We start from the raw sequence: 14,981 nt of genomic DNA on the forward strand, positions 1-14,981 counted from the left end.
CCTTGAAATCATCTGCTTTAGAATGGGAAAAGAATATTGTACTCATCCCTTCAAAACATAACTTTGAAAGATAAGCTCAGCTCTTTTATCCTTTCTTATTTAGGATAAGAGCTTTGAAATCTTCCCAGCAACCCTGTTCCTTCCCTTAGACCCCTGAACAACAAACTGCTCTGAAGAAACCAGCCTGGTACTGAGCCCTTAGGCCTATAAATATTTCAGAACAACCACTTACAGCCCTCTTTTGACCCTATCCAAAGAGGCCACAAAGAGTTCTGGGCAGCCCTGGCTTGGCACAGCTGTGGGACCCTGCTAAGCTACTTTGTCCCCTTTTGCATCCCACCTGGAAGAGGACAGGAATAGTGTCCTCTTTGTGGAATAGTGACAGGAATAGTGTCACCTTTGTGCTGGTCTCTGGGACAGATCTCTTGCTCTGTGTGGGGTGAGCCCTGCTTTAGGGGGCTTGAGAGAACCTCTCAGACAGATTTTCTGAGGTTTTGGGTTTGGAGTGCCAGTTATTATTCCATGTCCTTGCTGACATTTATCTCTGGTATTGAAGAATGCCCTTCCTACAGGTCACTTAAAGCAGATTTTCTTTATAAATGCTACACATTTGCTTCCAAATTACCAGTTTCCCTGTCTCCTCAGGTCAAGGTTCAGTATAAAACTTGTGGGAAGAAAAACTCATTAAAGAAAAAAAAAAGAGGTAACCCTGGGTGAATGCCACATCAACCACAGAAGAGTTCAAGGCTGAAGTTAAGTGTATCCCTAAATCATGAACATGATTATTGCAACCTTCCAGTGTCCACTGGGACTGAAATACTGCCTTGATAGGTTTTAGAGACAGGATTTCATAAAGAAGATAAAATCTAGATGGGAAAATTAAGCGGGGGAATGTTAAAATCCAACCAAAAAATGGCCCAAATTCAAACCCAAACCCTTTTCTGACCATTACCTCCTGTCAAACAGGGTTACCTCCCAGTAGAGTAGGTTGTTTAAAGCCCCATCCAGCCCTCTCCCAGTGCCACACTGGTCAGGGTGCAAAGGCAGAGGACTCAGCCCAGATCTCTGCTGTGTGTGCAAGCCCCTGGCTCGTGGAGGTGTGGGTGGTAAGTTCTCTGAATTGAAAATTAGGGTGGCGGTGTGGCTCACTGGAAACCTGACAGTTCCTTCTCACTTTAGAAGAAGACTTTCTGAACTTTCAGATCTCTGAGGTGTCTCACAGCACAGCAAAATCTGGGGAAATTGCCTTGTGTCTCCTTTTCTCTCTGGGTTTTCTTTTTTCTTATCAGGTGTGACTTCCCTTGCTTGATGCAGTTGGAATCTGATGACATGATGCAAATGAAATGCTGATTTTTAAGCAAAATTATGTAAATCCAATATGTTCAGCCACTGTAGTCCTGGGAATTCCCTTATCAGCAGCATAATCATTGGGAATGAGTTCCCCCAGTCTGTGAGGTAATGGCAGGGAAGGAGTGAGGGCTGAGCTGATCACCAGGCATTACTCAGCCAGGGCTTCCTCCTACATGACAAAGAATGAGCACAAGGTGAAATGTTGGTCCCACTGAGGTTTCCAGTGCAATGACCCTGCTCTCAATAGGCATTAAAACCAGTGTGGAGGACAATCTCCATCTTTCTGTTTGCCACATAGGGATCCTAGTGCAGTTTGATGTCTGCCCTTGTGCTGATTGAAGAATAAAGCACTAAAATTTTCTGTCCTGAGCTGCTCAGCGGTCATAGCCCTGAGCTATTAGTTCTGGTGTTCCCCTTTGACTCTGCAGCAAAAACATGTTGCTTGGCATTGCATTTATGAACAAAGTCCTTGGGTGGTGGCCTGATTAATTTGGTTTCAAAATGAGACATGGGGGATAATGCTGCCTGCTTATTTTATGTCCTTGCTACCTTCTTACTACCAATCTTTGCAAGCACAACTCACAAGTGACTACTTTGTTTTCCTCTGAGCATGATTTAGCTTTATTTATTGACATTGTTGTTATTACTATTCATAAAAGAAATTATCAAGGTAACCTGGCTGGTGGGCTTCCAAGCATTTGGTAATGACTTCTGCAAATCATGAAGAAAAATGTACCTTTGAAACTGAAGACAAGCAAAAGCAGGGCAAGAGGATGATGAGCTTTAAAGAATAGGTGTCCTTTCAAGCCAAAGATTAATTCCAGATTGAAATTATCAGACAGTAAATAATACACCTGAGTCTTCATCAATAGGAAGCAAATTTACCCTGTTGCAAATATACTAATCACTAGCCTAGCAACTCACATTATTAGCTGAGAATAATTATTCTCTCCAAGGAAAGTACAGACCTTCAAAGGAGATAACATCTTAAATCACAGCAAATTTTAATTTAAATTCAAAGTGTAGGAATGCACACAATATCCCATCTCTCTCTTATCCATCCAGGATGGTGTCATTACATTGTTTTAAAGACAGCCCCAATCATTGGACTAAATACCTGCAGCCTAACACTTTGCAATTTCATTTTCTCCTTGTCAGACACTGTAATTGATATTTGCACTGGAGGTAACAAAACAGAAAATGTGAAGGTGTTGGTAACTGCGCCATTACTGTCCCTTAAACTGCCTGAGAGGTGTGGAGGGCTGGGTGACAGTGAGGAACCTTGTAACTTTTGGGTTTTTTGCCTTTGTAAAAGGGCACAGAACCATTCCCCTGCCTGAGGCTGCATCCAGCCTGATTGGACTGGGACTGGGGTGAGGTCACTTGTCACAGCACCTTGTGTGACTGCTTCTGCTGGAAGCAAGTCCTGCAAGGAGCCAAGTTCATTGATTTCAGCAAGAGCCCAGCTTGCTGCAGGACATGGCTGGGGATGGGGAGAGTCAGCCCCTGGGAGGTGGCAGGAGATGGGGCTCTCCAGTGCACCTGCAGGGACAGATGGAGGAGCTGAAATGTTCACTGTTGACTTTGCTGTCTGACTTTCATGATTCATGCAGTCTTGAGGAATGACAGTTCCCATGTACAGTCACATCCAGAGATGTGACCAATTCCGTTCCTGTTGTTCCAAACTCAAGGACAGGGTAATGGGATCTGTTTCATGGGCTTCTTGCTGAGAGTGAATTCACCAGGTGAATTACAGAGATTTTTCTGCCTGTGTGGGAGTTTGTTTTCTCCTCCAAATGCCTTGGGTTCAGTAAGAGCACTTCTATAGAAGATAGCTCAGAAGTGTCAAACTATGATGAGGACCAGGCAATTGCAAAACTTTTCTCTGAAGAGGGCTCACAGATTCCTGTCTTTCCAGGTGCCACAGCAACCTTTTCCTTGGCTCTGAAGCTATGTAAATGCCCAAATCTTCTCCACTGATTTCTGATTCTTTTAATGTTTTGCTTTCAAGAAAGAAAGAACTTTTGCTTTGAAAGAACTTATGGATGTGTGCAACACAAAGAGTAACAGAGCTGATGGGCTGGGGAGATGAAAATGCCCTGCAGAAGTGACCCTGAGACTGAAGCCTGTAAAAACCAGGACCTTTGGATTGAAATTGCTCATCAGGTAAACAAAACAAAAGAAATCACCATTCCAACACCCTTCAAATGTGAATAGTTTCTGGAGAGTATCTTCCGGGGTGATAGATAATTGTATCTGCTCCGCCTCCAAAGCAGCTCAAATCAGCCCAGTGACATTTGTCACAAGTGGAGGCAGTTATTAATAGGCTGCATACTTACAAAACTTCTTTACAATGCAAATTGCTTCTTACTGCCTTTATCCCAGCTTTGGGGATGTTTCATCCATGTATTCCTGACTTCTGATTCCTGAGTCGAATCTAAATATCCTTAAAGGAAAGAGGAGTGAAAGCCCAGTTGTCTCCAAAGCTTTGGACAGCACCAGGAGCTCTGGAGATGTGTCCAGGGGTGATGTAGGACACTGGTTCAGCAGGAATAAAAGACTCTGATGCCTCCCTTACAAGTAAAAAGCCTACCAGAATAAATCCCAGAATACGGCCAATTTACTTGCTCACCACTGGAGCTGCTTGTACCCATCCACTTGGCAACACTGATTGAATAAGAAGTTTAATTTATTTGGATTTCAGAGATGCTTTGGCAAACATAGAGTGGGGATCACCCTGTCTCCTTTCCAGCATTACATGAAATGTGTATTTTTAGCGCTTGAGCTCAGAACTGATTTTTCAGGAATTTCACAGCTTAAGGCTCTCTTTTTGGAAAATAATCAGTGAAACATTAGGAAAGGCTGAAGGTAATGGGGATGGGGCCAGCTGTGAGCCCTTGCCGATGTCCCATGTTGATTGCTGTTTTTATTCTCAGTGTCAGGAAGGAAAACAGAAGCAAGAAAATACAATGCAACCTCCAAGCAGAATATGTAAATATAAATCATCGTATAATAGTAGCAATGACCCAGGGGCAGGCAGCTGCTGGATAGGAGAGGCTTTCAGACTCTCAGATGAGATTTAAAATCAAAGTCCTGAGCTCTTCTTGTCAATAACGGATTAATGAAATGAACAGACACAATGTGCATACTATGGGAAGATGTCAGAAAATTAAGCACTGAAATCCTGGCTGCATTTCTGTGTGCAGCACAGTAGACTGAGTTGCTCTAAGAACTGAATTCTTTCTTCTTTGAAAATGTGTCCTCATACTGAAATATATGCCCATATATTTATATACAGATGAACTTAAGAGTTACTGCAATGTGTATTTATATAAACAGATTCCAGTAGCTCTTGGGGTCAGATATGATTTAGGAATGCAGATTACTGTTATTATTAATAATTATGATCATGACCAGCTGGGGTTTATAACTCAGGACATACTAGCCATGTCAGTCTATTACTAATGTATGTGTCCTGATCATTATCTTATAAAACAGCCAATCAAAGTGCTATACTGTGTATAGGAAATCATCCCCTCTGCACTGCTAAGTGAGCTAAACACATAGGTACCATTAGTCCTCCATTATATACTCTTCCAAGTACAATTAAGTGCAGACAGGGTCTAAAACTGGGGCCTGTTGTTTTTCCCCTGTGCATCATGTAGGTGGAGTTGGTTTATTACACCCATTTCAGTTCTTGTTTTAAAAAAAAAAAAGAAAAAAAGCTAAATGGTCTCATTAAAACCTCATAGAGGAAATTTATTCATCCTACTGAAATATTTTTGGGCTCTTCCGAAACCAGTAATCAGCATCTGAAGACAGTCATCTGCCTTGCTAATGGACCACAGTTACATGTGTAATTGATTAATTAAGGAAAGAAAATCACTGCTGAGACTAAGGGAGACATCCACAGCTTCAGCAGGCATCGACGTGAAATAGCAGCTCCTCCTGGGCAAAGCAGATGAGATTGTTTCAGGTATTTTTGTCCATTTTAAACCACTCTATCTTCTCTATACAGGTTGTTGTTTGGTGTCCCAGACTTTTCTGTGGGGGTAAGAAGCAGGGAAAGCAAGAAACGCTCCAGCCCTCCTTTTCCAGCTGGCAGGAGGAGCAGAGTGTGGTTGGGTTTGAGCGTGTGTGTGTTTATCCCCGTGCAGTCGCTCGTTGGCTTTGTGTGCATGAGCAATCACGTACGTGGAAAAAGGCAATGGAGGGAACTCAAACAAACAAGCTCTTTGGCAAGCTCTGGGTGAGCATGGTGGCGTCTGCTACTCTTTGCAAGCTGTGTTGTCATGATTTCCCTCCTGTGGAGGTTGTGCCTCCTGTCTCACCACTCATTTCACCAGTTTGGAGCTACACCGATGCTTTGCAGCGAAGCTCTTTACAGGGTCCTGGCTGAGGAGAGGTTTCACACACAGGCAGAGCCAAATATAAGCATCTCAGCAGATATTTTGAACAAGGGAAATGGTGCAGAGTCACCTCTGCTGAGCTCATGGTGAGTGTACTGCTAGGCAGAGGAGCTGTGCTCCACTGGAGCTCTTACAAGGCATAAACTCCTCCAAGAGCAGGAAGAAGTGGGACCTGAGGGGTTCTGCCTTCAGACAGCATAGCTGGTGCTGAGGTCTTGCTTCTTCCACTTAATACCTGACCTGAGAGTTTTCTTGCACTTTGAAAGAACTTCTGTATGTTTCTAGTGAGATCAGTACTAGGGGCTGCATCTAAGAGAAAATAAAAAGGCTTTAATACTTCCCATCACTAAATTTATTGTTTTTCTGTGGCTCTCATTGCCTTAGTTTGATCTTCACAGAGCTCCAGGCAGATCCGAAGGTCAGGCAGATTTTATATTAAAAAGAGCCAAAGTGTTGACATTTGACAAAAAGCCCTAAACCTATTTTTAGATAAGCATCTTGAGCCTTCTAATAGCTGAACCTTTGGCAGTTCAGCCAGGCAGCCCAACCAAAGCCAGTTTTTAATATGCAGAGACTGAGCTGTTTAGCTTGGTCTCTTCATCTGCCCATTAGACACCTCCCATTAGGCATTGCCACTCCAGTTGTGCACTGGTCAACAAACTCTTGGAGAACAGATGGCCCAGACAGATTTTGTGTAGAGCAGAGTCAGGCAGTTTCAGTGCCTTTATGTTCTTGAGGATATGGATGGTGTGGGTACAGCTTTGGACTCCTCACTCCCTGTTCTCTGGCATAAATATTCTCATAACCAGCCCACTGCACACCCTCCAGGGGGCTGTTTCTGCTGATGTTGATGTGCACATGCACTGTTTGTGTTAGTGATGAGTTATCTCAGTTGGTCATGAAAAGCCAGGAACATAACTGAGGCATTGAATGGTTTCCACTCAAATCATTTTATTAGATGATGAATTTTCAAGTGTTGGAAATTGTAGGTAGGCAGCTACAAGCAAACATCCCTAAGTTACCTTCTGATTTTGTCACATGTGAATTTAGTTTTTAGGCAGCTAAAATGAAGTATATGGAAATTGTCTGGCTTTTATGGCAGCTGTGAATGATTGCTAACCTCAAAATTTTATAAGCAGCATTTTTGTGCATTTATTTCTCAGAGTTTATGTCACATTTGGAAAACAAATTGAACTTTCTCCTCTCAGCTTCCTGGAGCTTTTGCTTGTGAGTGGCAAAGATCTGAAGCTGGGTATGTTTCCTTAACTGCACCTTAAAGTATTTGCCTCTAACTGCTATAAACAGCTATAATGAGCAGCCTTTTGGAGGTCACTTAGGCCTGCATTGCTATCCAGTGCCAAATAATGATTTGGCAAAGCACTACACAACTGGGCTGAATTTTAAGTATGGCATTAACTGTGTTTAACTCTGCTTGGTGTCAGTGGGGCTTACAATGAGTTTTAAATGTTTCACTGAACAAGGATGGATTCAAGCAGGTGCTTATTACAAACAGCATCACAAAAGCACCTGACTGATTCGGGACCTAAGAGAGATGAATGGAGAGAGCTGCAGAGCAGCTGGTGTCCCTGCCTTCCTAGCAGTGCAATTTCCATCCAGGGAGCAAGTAAAAATGGAAGGGAAAGAGAAAAACTATTTTAAATTAAAGGGAGAAAAATACATGTTGGGTCACTGTGGGTATGTTTAGAGTGATGTGTTGACTCTGACAGATTCCTGCATATGGATGTGTCCTTTCTTTGTGAGGGGCACTCTGTCTGCTGGTTAGGAATGATGGCCAAATGGAAGGATCATCAGAATAAGTGAAATCTTATTCACAGTCCATAAAATAGCAGGAGAGAAGTTCCTGGTCTTCTCATTTATGTCAGCTTTGAGACCAAGCCAGAAAACCTGTTATTATGGAACAACTTTGTATGCGTGTGCATGTACATTGTGTGTCTGTGTATGCAAAACCTGTCATTGCCAGACACAATAATGGCATTTTACTGGACAGAAATGGAACTTTACTTGTCTTTTTGGGTTTTGATTATGAGAGGAACTGAGAGACCTGCTGACCCCTCAGCTTCACTGACTTATGATTGAAGCTTATTTTATTGTAGATTTTGTTTTCTTACACATTCAGATGACAACATGGTTCAGAAGGGAGTGCATAAGTGATGTCCAGAATTCCTCAGTTTTCTTAAGGATTATGTAGTTTGTCTGTTGTCTGATCGCTCTCAAACAATTTAACTTCCATCATGGATTTCTACTTTATTTCTAAAATAGCTATTTCTGTACTGACTTAAGAGGCCCATATAATCACAGACTGGTTTGGGTTGGAGGGGACATTCTCAGATTATCTAGTCCAAACCTTCTGCCATGGACAGGGACATCCAGCCTGACTTTGAACAATTCCAAAGGTCTGGCAGCCACAGCTTCTCTGAGCAACCTGTTCCCATGTTGCACATAGGGCAATTTTGTGGTTTTCCTGTGTCTCCAGGACTATAACAGTAGCTCAGTATTGAACTCTCACTTCCCCCTTATCTAGATGGAAATCTATTTTGCACACACACACCACTCAGTTCATGTTTTCATCTCTTGGGAATATTTAGTCTTCTTATGAAACCCAACCCAACACAAAGAAATCAATTAATTCCGACTGGTGAAGACAATGATACTGCAGAAGGAAAATAGATGAGCAGCGGATGTTTAGTCTAATGGATGATGAAAAGCTAAAGCGTTTTAAACACTGATTTATTACCACTGAGACCAACAGCGGGACTTAGAGAGAAGAAGAACTGCAGCTCCACGTTTTGCTGGCACCTCCATTTTCCAGGTTGGAGCCAAAGTTCTGTCCCAGCTGGTTAACAGGGACAGTGCCTGTGAGGCACAGCAGGTACCCTGTGAGGCAGGGGGACTGTTTAAAGCCAGGGGCCAATTCTACCCTGATCCAAGGAGAAGAAAGGTGGCAAGAATATGCTCATGACTACAGACTAAATCCAGAGAAAACAGAATGGAGGATAAGTAAACGTTGACCTGATAGCAGTGAACAGGAGAGGCAGGGACATCTGCAGAGCATCCTCTCAGTCCTGATTTGCAGAGGGTAATGATGGCAAGCTCTCAGTTCCTCCTCATGCAATTCAGATCTGCCACAATAGAAGCAGTCTAAAGTATCCTTGGAGCTGTTCCAGCTGTCAGAGACCAGCCTGGTAGCATCTCACGTGTGTTTGATCCAACGTGGAATTGTCTGAGCTTGAGGAAAAAGGGAGGGTGAATCCTAGGCTGGACTTGAGGGAAGAGTTCAGATACAGCTGCTGCAACTTCCCTGGAAAACTGCACTTTTAGGAGCATGTCTCCTTCCACCTCCTCTGCAGTGGTAAATGCAGAGGCTTTCTGGCATCACTCTGTCTCCTGTACAGGGTTATAAAAGTGCACTTAAGCACTGAACCATTTTACAGCCCTGACCACCCCAGCTACAATGAAATAGATTAACAATGCTCCTTGTGGATCCCTTCCAATGCAGGACATTGTATTATTCTTGCAACCTTCATTTCATCTCCAAAAAGAACAGAGAACAGTCTGTTTTGTGGCCCTGCTCAGTGGATTTAGGGGAGAGATCCACACAAACTTGAGCTCCACAAAGGAACCTGACAAAAGAAGCAGGGGCACAGATGACAAAGCTGATGGCTCCAATCACCATTTGATTCTTTATTTGCTGCTGCCAGAGAAATTATGCTGTTGCAGAGTGTTTGTATGTTGATGATAACCATCAAAGGCAGAGAGTATATGAAATAATTAAATTGGTAATTACTTACTGCAGTAAAATGCAGTAAAATGCCCCATTCTCCTCTAAGAACTTTCTCCCTTCCCTGTGCCTTGCTTACCATCCTGCAAAGCTCAAGAAATTAGCAGCTGAAGAGGTTAGATTGCAGGAATGCCCCAGTGAAGAAAACCCTAAAGCAGTTGGGAACAACACAGATACCTGGGCTTGAGCATGGGCTCCTGCCTGCTGCAAATACAATCTTATATTTACTTGGCACCTGCAAAATGAAGATCTAGATGACATGCTTTCCTTCACTAAAAGGATTTCTTTAAATAATGTCAACTCTTTCCCTCTTCCCTTTCATTATGTCCCTCCCAAAGTCATTCTCTACAGAGACAAATTATTACTCCCCAGGTTGGAACCAGCCAAAAAGCTTCTTGAAGATGTCTTTGGCAAATTTAGCTGAATTTTGGGTTTGTATAGAGGGGTTTGGGCTAGGAACTACCAGCGAGGACACATATTTGTGTGTTCCTCTCTCCTGTGCCATGTGCAGGACTCAGTGCTGAGGGGCTGACAGGCAGAGCTGGTCCCACTGAGCTGTGCCTCACAAAGGGGAGCTGTTTCCCCCCAGGATCATTCCTGCTCCTTCCAGGTGTGGGACTCAGTTATTATGCCAAAAGCCAGTCCTCAGTGATGGCTCAGGAACAAAATGCTCACATGTCATGAAATGCATTATTAAATTTCAGTTGTCAGCTCAAAGCCTGATGCTGGTGTTGCTGCCTTCAAACACTCTCCTTCTTCATCCCTTTCTTTAATTGCTCCACAGTCAGCTGGTCTGGAGCATCCAGCTTGGATCATCAGGGACCACAATTGCTGCTGCTGCACAAAAATCAATTAAATTTGGCTGGTTTACCTCACTGGAGGCTTGGGTCACCTCTTCTGTTTGTCCCAAATCAGGCAGGGTTTCTGTATGCATTCCAAATCAACATCTGCCTCTGAAGTGCACTCAGTGCCTGCAAACTGAGCTCCTGAAGAGGCACATTCATCTGACAAACATAATATTTAGTGTCTGCTAAGACAGAGGCTCACTAGAACAGACCATCCACTTAAGCAGAGAAAATATAAGAGATTGTGTTCAATGTACTGTATACAGGAGTCCCTTTTTCAGCATATACCTTATTAAATTAACTGGAAATGAGTGTTCATCAGTCTCTAAGGGAAAGAGCCTGAAGCCTTTTCTTTTCTCTTCACATCAGACATTCATCAGGCCTTTGATCTTACTGCTCATGACTACATTGGCTTACAGAAAAGGTCAGGAAACAGCTCTGCAAATGCAAGTAGGTTTTCCAAGGGCTAAATCCCTTAGTTCATAGGTGGGAATCTTTCAATAACATAATGGTCAAATGCAGCAGGTCAATCATGTTCTTTTTATTCAGTCAGGGTGTTGAGAGTGTATGGAGATTGCAAATCTCCCATTGCTTCTCTCCAGAAGAAGGATGAATTCAGAGTCAGGGTAAAGTTGTATTAGTTTTGCATGCTCAAAACCTTCAGGTGTTTCTACTTATTCCAGGCATCCTCTTCAAGAAAATTCATGCTGATGACTGTCAAATAATCTTCCAATTTTCAGCAAAAAGCTAAGTATTTAGGGAAAATGGCTTACTTCAGCTATTCTTCTGAATGCTTCTTTTTACTTCTGGTGGAGCATGAATATCTCCTCTGCTTTGGTAAGGAGGTCAGAGATACATCTGAAATCATTTGTTCTCACTCAATCTCCTTAAATGCATGGAGATAAAGCACAGGTTTGTTTTTGTTTGAGCGTCTCATTCTATTGCTTCTTGTTATATAATACCCTATATAACTACTGGGAACAAGGCAGATGGTTTTTGTCATAAAAATCTGCTCTGAGACAGATGAATCAGGTGAATCTCACACAATTCCTTGCTGAACTGGGTGGCAGAGTCTCTCTCTAGAAAGAAGCCCAACTCTCCCAATTTTCTTCTCTGATTTTATTTCTAAAATACACTAAAAACAAACTCCTGAACTCAGGCTCTGGAGAGAAGTTTAAAGCTCACTTGCAATCTGCACATCCCCACTTGGGGAGGGAGAGCCATCGTGCAGGCTCCCTGACAGATGACATCTCCTGCAGTTATGACTCCATAAAGGGGCCCTTCTTGTGCTTTGTGAAGCTTTTCCAAGTGATAAATGGTGTTTTCTGTCTCTCCATATCCATCAAAACCTCTTCATGAATTTGATTGCACTCTGAAAGTGCACCCTTGCCATAGAAATGAATTAATATCAAGGGGAAAAGTCAGTTTTCTGCTAATTCACATCATTTTTTTCATTTGTCACATTATCTCAGCTTTAAAATCCCTAATGTTCTGGGTATAAGCTACTGATTAATGACACAAACTTTCACCACTCATTTCTGCACTTGTATACAGCATGAAAAATGCAGGGGGAAATCAGCCCATCCACAGATTTTCTCTGCCCTGCCCTTGAGTCTCTGTGGTGACCTGCTCCAGCAGATGCACTTGGTGGGATGTCACAGGTAAATTAACAAGTCTGAGTGATTTCAAATGAAAAGCTGTCAGGAAGCTGAAGGAGGAGAGCTGCATTGTCAACTCTTCCTTCAGAGTGAGGATGATCTAGCCCAGTTTCCCTTGGAGAACACAATCCTGGTGGTGCAGCACAGGGAAGGTTGATTCTTGAGCTGAAGGTTTGGTGCAAAGACCTCGAAATGCTGGAAGCCTTTGCTGGAGAAGTAAATCCTCTGGCAAATGCATATTCACATGAGCTTTTGCAATGGCTTTTTTTTCTCACTACCTTCTTGCCTGCAGAAATCTGGCCAAATGTTTGCAGCAATCAAACCCAAAGGAATGCAAGCACCAAAATGAGCACTTCTAGGGAAGGCAGCAGAATTTCCCAGACTCCATCCAGGAGCAATGTGTGAAAGCATCTGCAGCAGCCCAGGTTTCTGTTGCTTCTTCATAGTTAATGTACTCAGAACAACATCCAGATTTTGTGTCCCTGCAGGCCACCTTATTGCAGGGCCCTGCTGCTTTTAGGGGAAAACTTTTAGGGGAAAGCAGAGATACTTGGTCCCCTTATCAGATGCCTCATTGCTAAACAGCCCTGTCTTGCTTAACTGCTCTAAATTATACTTCTGTTCTGTCACAGTGACTAATGGGCACTATGGTTGCTATTTTCTTTTTTAAACTAGAGCCAAACTGAAGTCTCCATGGATGAATAAATGAATTAATTTATTTTATTGCAGTACTCAGTCCTCAATAAAATGTCAGAGGTAAAGTGGGGTTATTTTTTTTTATGTTCTTGGATAGGAGTATTCTGAGCACATGCTGTACACACGCTTCCTGGGGAAATTAATTATTGTTATTTTATTATTAGAACCGTTGAACACTTGTATGGAGTTTTACATCTTCAAAGCACTTTGCAAACATTTAGCTAATTAATTAAAGTGCATTTCATGCAAATCCATTTCCATCTGGATTTACAATCAGCCCTCCTTTATGGGGGGAATCATGTCACACATAAACGAAACCGAGCCGAGGCGGCTGTAGCTGCGAGCGGGAGCAGAGGGAGGTGGGCAGCGATGGAGTCTGGCAGCTGCAGGGCCCCTCACTGCTCCAGACAGCCCCTAACACCCAGAGACCTGCAGCTCACAGCACCATCACCCCCCAGCAGGATGTGGAGTGGGTTTATTTCGGAGGAGAGCTTTGGGAGTGTTGACGGCTGCCTGTTGTTAGCAGCGTGCCTCCGTCCTGTTTTCATCATGGGCTTGACAGGAGTTATTCCAGCCTCACCCCCAGCCAGAGTGATGGCAGTGACATCCTCTCAACGTCTCTGTCCTGCAGAGGAAGATCACATTCGTCGCAGAGACTTTTTTACCCCTGCTGGAGTTCAATGAGGCTTGAAAGACAGCGAGTGCAAGTGACTAAATGGGAACATGGCTTTTGACAATGTGGCACAGGGGAACCTGTGGCTTCTTGGTCAGCCTGCTCCAGCCCCTGTGACATAATATGCCCAGACTTTAAGGAAAACAGATATGTCTTTGACATTTTTCACTCCAGTGAAAAAGAATGTTCTCTTAAAAATGGGCTTTAATGAAAAACCTTGATTGCTATAAGAATCTGTACAGTCACAGTAACATTGGACACAATTTACCACGCTTCTTTAATACTTTAGAGCTATTCCTCTTCTCTGCTTGTGTCACTGCTATTGGACTATGTGGCCATACAAAGTACAACTGTGGCCCAAGTCCACAAAAATCCTGATCCTTCACTTAAACAAGAGCAGAAAACTTTGTTGACCCCTGGTGCACTCAAGAGAGCTGTGTTTTCCTTTACAACCTGTTAAAGATGAGAAAGATCTAAGAGGAGAGGAGCAGGGCGAACGAGATCTCAGAACAAGCAGAAGCTCATGGCTGTGTTTACTTTCTGAATTCTAACATAGAAATTGCAACATTAAATTATAATGCACATTTTTTTCAAAGGGAAGGATCAGGTGAAAGTTAGCTCTGAATAGGCATTTTCTGCATCATGGCTGCATTCCAAAAGGGAAGCCTCCCCCTCCTTCTAATGATGCCCTTTGGCTCTTTATGTTATATCTATCTTGGTTTTCCACTTTGATGATAATTTCTAAATTGTTGCTTATTATCGTAATATTGGTTCTTTGCAGAACGCTTCAAGCAAAATGTTTTAAAATACAATTCATAAATACTGTTGTAACTACTGCTGATAATCTCTACCATGCCTGCAAGAGCTTTCCCAGGGAAGGGAGGAAATCCCAAAGCTCCTGCAGAGGGCTGAACTCAGAGTTTCTCTTGTTTGAATATTTTTGAGTGCAGGAAAGACCAGATTTTTATGTCTTCATAGGACAAAACAGAACTCCTCATCCTGAGACATGAACTGGCTCCAAGAACCACACAGGGCCATGACCTTGGCTCCTGGAGAGCCACAACTGCTCCAAAATGGGTGACAGCCCTGGAAATTACAGCAGCCTGTAGAAAATCCCCAGGTAGGCTGGGGTCTCTGCCAACACATTGAGAGCTGTTCATCTTCAATGATGCATTCCCTCACAAGTGTGATCTGCTCCTGGTTGGTGAACATCTCTGTGGCATCCCACTGCCATGCACTGACCATTGCCCTCAGGGTCCTGCTGTGTGCAAATCATAGCCCAGGCTGAGTTTCCTTTCCCCCAAGGAGGGAAGGGCTCCCCCTGCTACCACAACAGCCAGCAAGATTAGTCATGAAAGAAATTCCTCAACAATATAGTTCACACTTGGCTGCTGGGTGCTGGGGTTTCAAATTCTGGCCCCCAGTGATTCCCTTTCCAAAGGAAAGGAGGCAGAGTTATGCATGGATTATCTCTTGGCAAACACTGGCTTTAGCTACAGGAATCTAAAGGGAAGTTATTTAAGAAATTATTTTCTTTTCCCTTTATGCCTT

The 14,981-nt window shown here is 43.1% G+C and overlaps 1 long non-coding RNA gene across 1 annotated transcript; it reads left to right on the forward strand.

The window, feature by feature from the left end:
* Positions 1-1,033: 1,033 nt before the first annotated feature.
* LOC135281007 (uncharacterized) lies at positions 1,034-9,342 on the forward strand. Its single transcript, XR_010347792.1, has 3 exons — positions 1,034-1,106; positions 3,362-3,516; positions 5,153-9,342. It is a non-coding gene; the product is annotated as an uncharacterized LOC135281007 (long non-coding RNA).
* Positions 9,343-14,981: the final 5,639 nt, after the last annotated feature.

The sequence above is a fragment of the Passer domesticus genome, chromosome 14 (genome assembly GCF_036417665.1).
Source record: "Passer domesticus isolate bPasDom1 chromosome 14, bPasDom1.hap1, whole genome shotgun sequence".
In the NCBI taxonomy this organism is placed as follows: Eukaryota; Metazoa; Chordata; class Aves; order Passeriformes; family Passeridae; genus Passer; species Passer domesticus.